General features: G+C 45.2%; 1 non-coding gene across 1 annotated transcript; it reads left to right on the forward strand.

Annotated features, from left to right (window-relative positions):
• The first annotated feature begins 3,446 nt into the window (after window positions 1–3,446).
• LOC139360519 (U6 spliceosomal RNA) lies at window positions 3,447–3,552 on the forward strand. Its single transcript, XR_011617927.1, has one exon. It is a non-coding gene; the product is annotated as a U6 spliceosomal RNA (small nuclear RNA).
• The last annotated feature ends 4,194 nt before the right edge of the window (window positions 3,553–7,746 follow it).

Here is a 7,746-nt window from a genome sequence, read left to right on the forward strand (position 1 = left end):
ACAATAGATGATCCCTTCCAACTCAGAAACTTTTAACATACAACTAAAATCAGTGTTGGTAAGGCTGCAGGAGAAACGTCGCAGAAGTGCATGTTGGGGCAACCTTTCTGGGCAGCTGCTGTATCAATGGGTTTAACATGCAAGTACATTTTGACCTAATGATTCAGTTCCAGGAATTTAGCTCATGGAAATTATTTGGATTGCTACTAAAAAGTCTTCAAAATGTTGATCACAGTGTTGTTTTTAATCAAGAGAATTAAAAAGCCACTCGGATCATAGAGTGGTGATTAAATAAACTGTGGAATCTCTAAGCCACCCGTATAACAGATATTGTTTTAAAAAATATTATCAACATAGAAAAATCAGTCAGGCGTGATGGCTCACGCCTATAATCCCAACACTTCGGGAGGCTGAGGCAGGAGGATTGCTTGAGCACAGGAGTTTGAAACGTGGTCTCTACAAAAAATTAGCCAGGCATAGTGTCATGGGCCGAGTAGTCCCAACTACTCAGAGAGGCTGAGGTAAGAGGATTGCCTGAGCCCAGGAGGCCAAGGCTGCAGTGATCTCTGCTCCTGCCTCTGCACTCCAGCCAGGGTGACAGAGCAAGACTTTGTCTCAAAAAAATAAAAATAAAAAATAAATAGAATTTTAAAAAAGAAAGATATTCATAGCATACTGTTTACCAGAAACTAAAAGGAAATGAAATATAATATATGCCTTGTGATCTTAGTTTTGTTACATTAAAATAAACATCTTTGTGCAGAGACAAAAGATTATACACAAAAAACTCTAATGGTGGTTACTTCTAAATAGTAGTTTGGATATTACCTTTTTTTTTTTTTTGAGACAGAGTCTTGCTCTGTTGCCCAGGTTGGAGTGCAGTAATGCTATCTCAGCTCAGTGCAACCTCTGCCACCTGGGTTCAATCAATCTCCTACCTCAGCCTCCCAAGTAGCTGGGGCTACAGGCGCAAGCCACCACACCTGGCTAATTTTTGTATTTTTAGTACAGATGGGTTTCACCATGTTGGTCAGGCTGGTCTAGAACTCCTGACCTTGTGATCTGCCCGCCTCAGCCTCCCAAAGTGCTGGGATTACAGGCGTGAGCCACTGCGCCCACCCGGGTATTATTTCTAAAAGGTTTTTACGATAGATGTATATTGCTTTTGTGAAGAAGAAAGTCACAAGATCTAATTTTAAGTCTTTGCAAAAATGAAATGAAAAATTATTTAATAGTCATTAAGTGATATGTGACGTTAGTCTAGTCTTCTCCATTAAAGTAATCATTGGTGTTCTGCAAGAACTCACACCACTTCGGCAGAGGGTCTGATGAAACGCTGGCGAGTTCCTGTGCTTCAGAGTGGAAGAATGAATTGTGTGGGCTTTGATCTATTAGTTCTCTGTAGAAAACGCTGTGTTCCCTAGGGGATGTCTGGGCCAGAGAGAAAGGGACTGTGCTTTCGGGCAAAAGCTACCACAGTAGTGACCCTGCCTGGCCCCCACAGTGGAAAAGTGCTTTCTGTAGTCTGAAATGAAAGGCGCCCTGTGCATCTCCCCTTAATGGGCTCTGAAAGCCCAGGCTTCGGGAGTTGACAGCATCCACAACACTAACCTTAATAAATGGACATAGGCAGAGAAACTTAAGCTCTCTATCAATACAGATTGTGTGGGTGTTTCGGAGGCAACACAGGTGATGCACACTCATCCCAGGGCAGCCAGCCCCTCGCAGTGCCTTGTGACATGCTGTTACCCATTTCTTTGGGGTCCCAGAGCCTTATGATGGAGCTGGTGTTAACTCCCTTCTCATTTTCACAGTTAACTCTCAAATTCCTGGATACTCCCCAGGCTAATCGTGGAGACTTCTTTAATCCAATCAGCCCTTCAAGAGCCTATCCACAAGTTATCGTTCTAGAGCCTGAGAATAAAAAGATAATAGGCTGGGCATGGTAATCCTAGCACTTTAGGAGGCCAAGGCAGGAGGATGACCTGAAGTCGGGAGTTCGAGACCAGCCTGGCCAACATGGAGAAACCCCATCCCATGGTGAAACTTCATCCTACTAAAAATACAAAAAATTAGCCAGGCATGGTGGTGGACACCTAGTAATCCCAGCTACTTGGGAGGCTGAGACAGGAGAATTGCTTGAACCCAGGAGGCAGAGGTTGTGGTGAGCCAAGATTGTGCCACTGTACTCCAGCCTGGGCGACAGAGCAAGACTCCGTCTCAAAAAAAAAAAAAAAAAAAAAAAAAAAAAATGGAGACTGACAAAGGTGAAGTTACCGCTCAAGGTTATGCAGGTAAGAGGTGGAGGAGGTCGTGTTGATAGCAGGCTTATCTGACTTCTGCATGTGACGTGGGAGAGGCAGCAAGGCAGCCTGCCAGAGAACTGCAAAGACAGGGCTCCCCAAGACTTGAAGGAGCTTTGGGGAGTCCACTGCACTAAGAAATGAGGGGAAAGGGAGTCAAAGTAAATAAGCTACATATATTTCCTATTTTATTTTTCATTATAGTCGGGTGCAGTGGCTCACACCTGTAATCCAACACTTTGGGAGGCCAAGATGAGAGGATCACTTGGGGCCAGGAGTTCGAGACCAGCCAGTCAACATAGCAAGACCCCCGTCTCCACAAAAAGAAAAAAAATTTTTTTTTTTTTGAGACGGAGTCTCGCTCTGTCACCCAGGCTGGAGTGCAGTGGCATGATCTCGGCTCACTGCAAGCTCCGCTTCCCAGGGGAGCATGCCATTCTCCTGCCTCAGCCTCCGAGTACCTGGGACTACAGGTGCCCGCCACCACGCCCGGCTAATTTTTTGTATTTTTAGTAGAGACGGGGTGTCACTGTGTTAGCCAGGATGGTCTCGATCTCCTGACCTTGTGATCCTGACCTTGTGATCCTCCCGCCTCGGTCTCCCAAAGTGCTGGGATTACAGGCGTGAGCCACTGCATCTGGCCTAAAAAGAAAATCTTTTTAAAAATTAACTGAGCATGGTGGGCGTGGTGACTCACGTCTGTAATCCCAGCACTTGGGATGGCCGAGGCTGGCAGATCATCTGAGGTCGGGAGTTCAAGACCAACCTGACCAACATGGAGAAACCCCTTCTCTACTAAAAGTACAACATTAGCTGGGCTGGTGGCGCATGCCTGTAATCCCAGCTACTTGGGAGGCTGAGGCAGGAGAATTGCTTGAACCCGGGAGGCAGAGGTTGCAGTGAGCTGAGATCAAGCCATTGCACTGCAGGCTGGGCAACAAGATCAAAACTCCATATCCAAAAAAAAAAAATATCTGAGCAGTGATGGTGAGTGTCTGTAGTCCCGATACTCAGGAACCTGGGGCAGAAGATTGCTTGAGCCCAAAAGGAAGGTTGCAGTGAGCTCTGATTATACCACTGCACTCCAGCCTGGGCAATGGAGCAAGACCCTGTTTCAAAAAAAGGAAAAGAAAATGTTATCACGTGCTGTCTTTGGCAGCACATATACTGAAATTGGAACAATACAGAGAAGACTAGTATGGCCCCACACAAGGATGACATGCCAATTCATGAAGTGTCATTCCTCAAAGAGCTAAAAGCAGAACTACCATCGACCCAGCAATCCCATTACTGGGTATATACCCAGAGCAACGTAAGTCATTCTCCCATAAAGACACATGCATGCGAATGTTCACTGCAGCACTGTTCACAACAGCAAAGACACGGAATCAATGTAAATCAATGGCAGATGGATACAGAAAATGTGGTGGCTGGGTCTGGTGGCTCACGTCTGTAATTCCAGCACTTTAGGAGGCTGAGGCGGGCAGATCACCTGAGGTCGGGAGTTTGAGACCAGCCTGACCAACATGGAGAAACCCTGTCTCTACTAAAAACTACAAAATTAGCTGGGCGTGGTGGTGCATGCCTGTAATCCCAGCTACTCGAGAGGCTGTGGTAGAAGAATCACTTGAACCCGGGAGGCGGAGGTTGCAGTGAGCTGAGATCATGCCACTGCACTCCAGCCTGGGCAACAAGAGTGAAACTCCATCAATAAAGAGAAGAGAAGAGAAGAGAAGAGAAGAGAAGAGAAGAGAAGAGAAGAGAAGAGAAGAGAAGAGAAGAGAAGAGAAGAGAAGGGGTACAGATACACCATGGAATACTAGGCAGCCATAGAAAAGAACAAGATCATGTCTTTTGTGGAAACGTGGATGGAGCTGGTGGTGGCTATTATCCTCAGTAAACTAGCAGAGAAACAGAAAACCAAATACTACGTGTTCTCGCTTATAAGTGGAGACTAAATGATAAGAACTTACGAACAAACACAAAGAAGGAAACAATAGACACGGGGGTCTACTTGCGAGTAGAGAGTGGGAGGAGAGAGAGGAGCAGAAGAGATGACTATTGCGTACTGGGTTAATCCCTGGATGATGAAAGAGCCTGTAGAACAATGTCCATGACACGTGTTTACCTATGTAACAAACCTTCACATGCACCCCCAAACCTAAAAGTTAAAAAGAAATGTAAAAACACATGATGTGCCAAAAATAGAATGGCCAAAAAAAAAAAAAAGAAAATACTATCACAATCACCATGTATCTCTCACTGGCCAACCCTGTATTTTGCATTTATCTGAGCAAAGTGCTAGAGGGTGGAGATACAGTGGTGAGAAAAAAAATGAAATTAATTGTAACAGTTAGTTACAAGAACTTAAAATCTTGTGTTTAACTTAGGTAGCTATGGTAGGCAGAATGATGGCCCCCAAAGATGTTCACATCCAAATCCCCAAAACTTGTCAATATGTTACATTATGTGGTAAGGGGGAACTGGGATTCTAGATGGAATTAGGAATGCTCATCTGGCCAAACATGGTAGCTCATGCTTGTAATCCCAGAATTTGGAAGGCTGAGGCAGGAGGATCGCTTGAGCCCAGGAGTTCGAGACTAGACTGGGCAACATAGTGAGACCCCATTTCTAAAAAATAAAATAGACTGGGTGTGGTGGCTCACACCTGTAATCCCAGCACTTTAGGAGGCTGAGACAGGTGGATCATGTGGTCAGGAGTTCGAGACCAGCCTGGTCAATATGGTGACACTCCGTCTCTACCTAAAGTACAAAAATTAGCCAGGTATGGTGGCGGATGCCTGTAGTCCCAGCTACTCGGGAGGCTGAGGCAGGAGAATCACATGAACCCAGGAGGCAGAGGTTGCAGTGAGCCGAGATCGCACCACTGCACTTCAGATTGGGCGACAGAGCGAGACTCTGTCTCAATAAATAAATAAATAAATAGAGTGAATAAACAAAAAATAAAATAAAATAGAGGAATGCTAATCTGCTGACCTTAAAATAGGGAAATGATCCTGGATTATCTGGCTGTGCCTAATGTAATCACGAGGATTCTTAAATGATGAAGAATCAGGAGAGTCAGGGAAGGGAATGAGACCACAGAAGCAGAAGTCAGAGGCTGGAGTGAAATGATTGTTGGTCTTGAAGATGTAAAGAAGCCACAAGCTAAGGAATGCAGGCAGCCTCTGGAAATGAGATGACAAGAAAACAGACTTTCTAGCTGGGTGTGGTGGCTCATGCCTCTAATCCCAGCACTCTGGGAGGCGAAGGTGGGCAGATCACGAGGTCAGGAGTTCGAGACCAGCCTGACCAAAATGGTGAAAACCCATCTCTACTAAAAACATAAAAATTAGTTGGGCGTGATGGTATGCACCTGTAATCCCAGCTACTCAGGAGGCTTAGGCAGGAGAATCGCTTGAACCCGGGACGCAGAGGTTGCAGTGAGCCAAGATCATGGCACTGCAGTCCAGCCTGGGCAACAGAGTGAGACTCTGTCTCAAAAAAAAAAAAAAAAGGCCGGGCACGGTGGCTCACGCCTGTAATCCCAGCACTTTGGGAGGCCGAGGCTGGCAGATCACGAGGTCAGGAGATCGAGACCATCCTGGCTAACACAGTGAAACCCCATCTCTACCGAAAATACAAAAAATTAGCCGGGCATGGTGATGGGCGCCTGTAGTCCCAAGTACTCTGGAGGCGGAGGCAGGAGAATGGCGTGAACCCGGGAGGCGGAGCTTGCAGTGAGCCGAGATTGTGCCACTGCACTCCAGCCTGGGTGACAGAATGTGACTCCATCTCAAAAAAAAAAAAAAAGAAGAAGAAAAAAAGAAAAAGAAAAGAAAACAGACCTTCCCCTAGAGCCTCCCAAAGGCTGACACCTTGATTTTAACCTGGTGGGGTTCATTGAGACTTCTGATCTCCAGAACTATAAGAGAAGGTGTGTTGTCTTAAGCTGCTAATTTGGGGTGATTTGTTACAGCAGTCATAAGACAATAGCACAGTGGCAGGTCATGGAAATCTTCCATCAGGCAATGGCTCTTGAACTGAAATCTGATGGAATACGAGGGAAGGGTCCAACACATTTGGCAGGTAAGGTTGGCACAGCTGGAGGAGGCATGTCCTAGGAGAGAGGTGGAGGAGCTCTGTAGGTTTTCAAGCAGGCAGGGCCAGGTAGGCCACATTCAGTATATTGGTCCTCCTTTTTTTTTTTTTTTCTAGAGATGGAGTCTTGTTGTGTTGCCCAGGCTGATCTTGAAATCCTGGCCTCAAGTGATCCTCCTGCCTCAACCTCCCAAAGTGCTGTGATTACAGGAATGAGCTAGCACACCTGGCCAGCCCTTCTAAAAGCAACAGAAGCTGGGCACGGTGACACACACCTGTAATACCAGCCACTCAGGAGAGTGAGGCAGGAGAGCCCAGGAATTCGAGACCAGTCTGGGCAACATAGCAAGACTTTATCTCAAAAAAAATTATTTTAATTTAAAAACAAAAGCAACGAGAATCCACTGAAGGACTCAATTTCAAGGATGGCATCAGCAAAATTTTGCTTAATAAAATTGTTAATTTCAGATTAATCCCTACCTCACTACACCTAATTTATCTCACACAGTACTCAGAATGCAAATTAATATTAACGATAGACAATTAAAAAGGCAAACAGACTGGGAAAATGTCACATGATAAATTCCTAAGTCAACTACAAATTATTTGTACATTATCCCCAGACATTCTCTCCTCCCATAAAAATGAGTAATTAAAAGACACTAATACCAAGAAAAGTCTCATTGATACTTTGTTCCAAATAGTTGAGATTAATGAATACAGTAACACAAGATTTGCTTTCATACTAAAATCGAGGTGAAATTTGGAATAACATAGGCCAGGAATTTTCTGTTGACCATCAAGTGTGGTGTGACATCTAGTGGCCAAAGTTACCAATTTTATTTCTTCCTTCTTGGCTTGATTTAAACATACTAGATACAATGTACCTTGAGGCCAATAAACATTGAGAAACCACTGTGTTAAAAGTTAAATTGACTGTAGGGATAGCCAAATGAAAAATGTGCTGCCTCTGATTCTCTTGGAGCTTGCAGACTCAGTAAAAGGTGGAAAGACAAGTATTTAGATATTCTTTTTTTTTTTTTTTTGAGACGGAATCTCACCCTGAGGCCCAGGCTGGAGTACAGTGGCACCATCTCAGCTCACTGCAAGCTCCACCTCCCTGGTTCACGCCATTCTCCTGCCTCAACCTCCCCAGTAACTCGGACTACAGGCGCCTGCCACCACGCCCAGCTAATTTTTTGTATTTTTAGTAGAGACAGGGTTTCACCATGTTAGCCAGGATGGTCTTGATCTCCTGACCTTGTGATCCGCCAGCCTCGGCCTCCCAAAGTGCTGGGATTACAGGCGTGAGCCACTGCGCCCGGCCTTGTATTTAGATATT

Source organism: Macaca nemestrina, chromosome 1 (genome assembly GCF_043159975.1).
Source record: "Macaca nemestrina isolate mMacNem1 chromosome 1, mMacNem.hap1, whole genome shotgun sequence".
Lineage (NCBI taxonomy): Eukaryota > Metazoa > Chordata > Mammalia > Primates > Cercopithecidae > Macaca > Macaca nemestrina.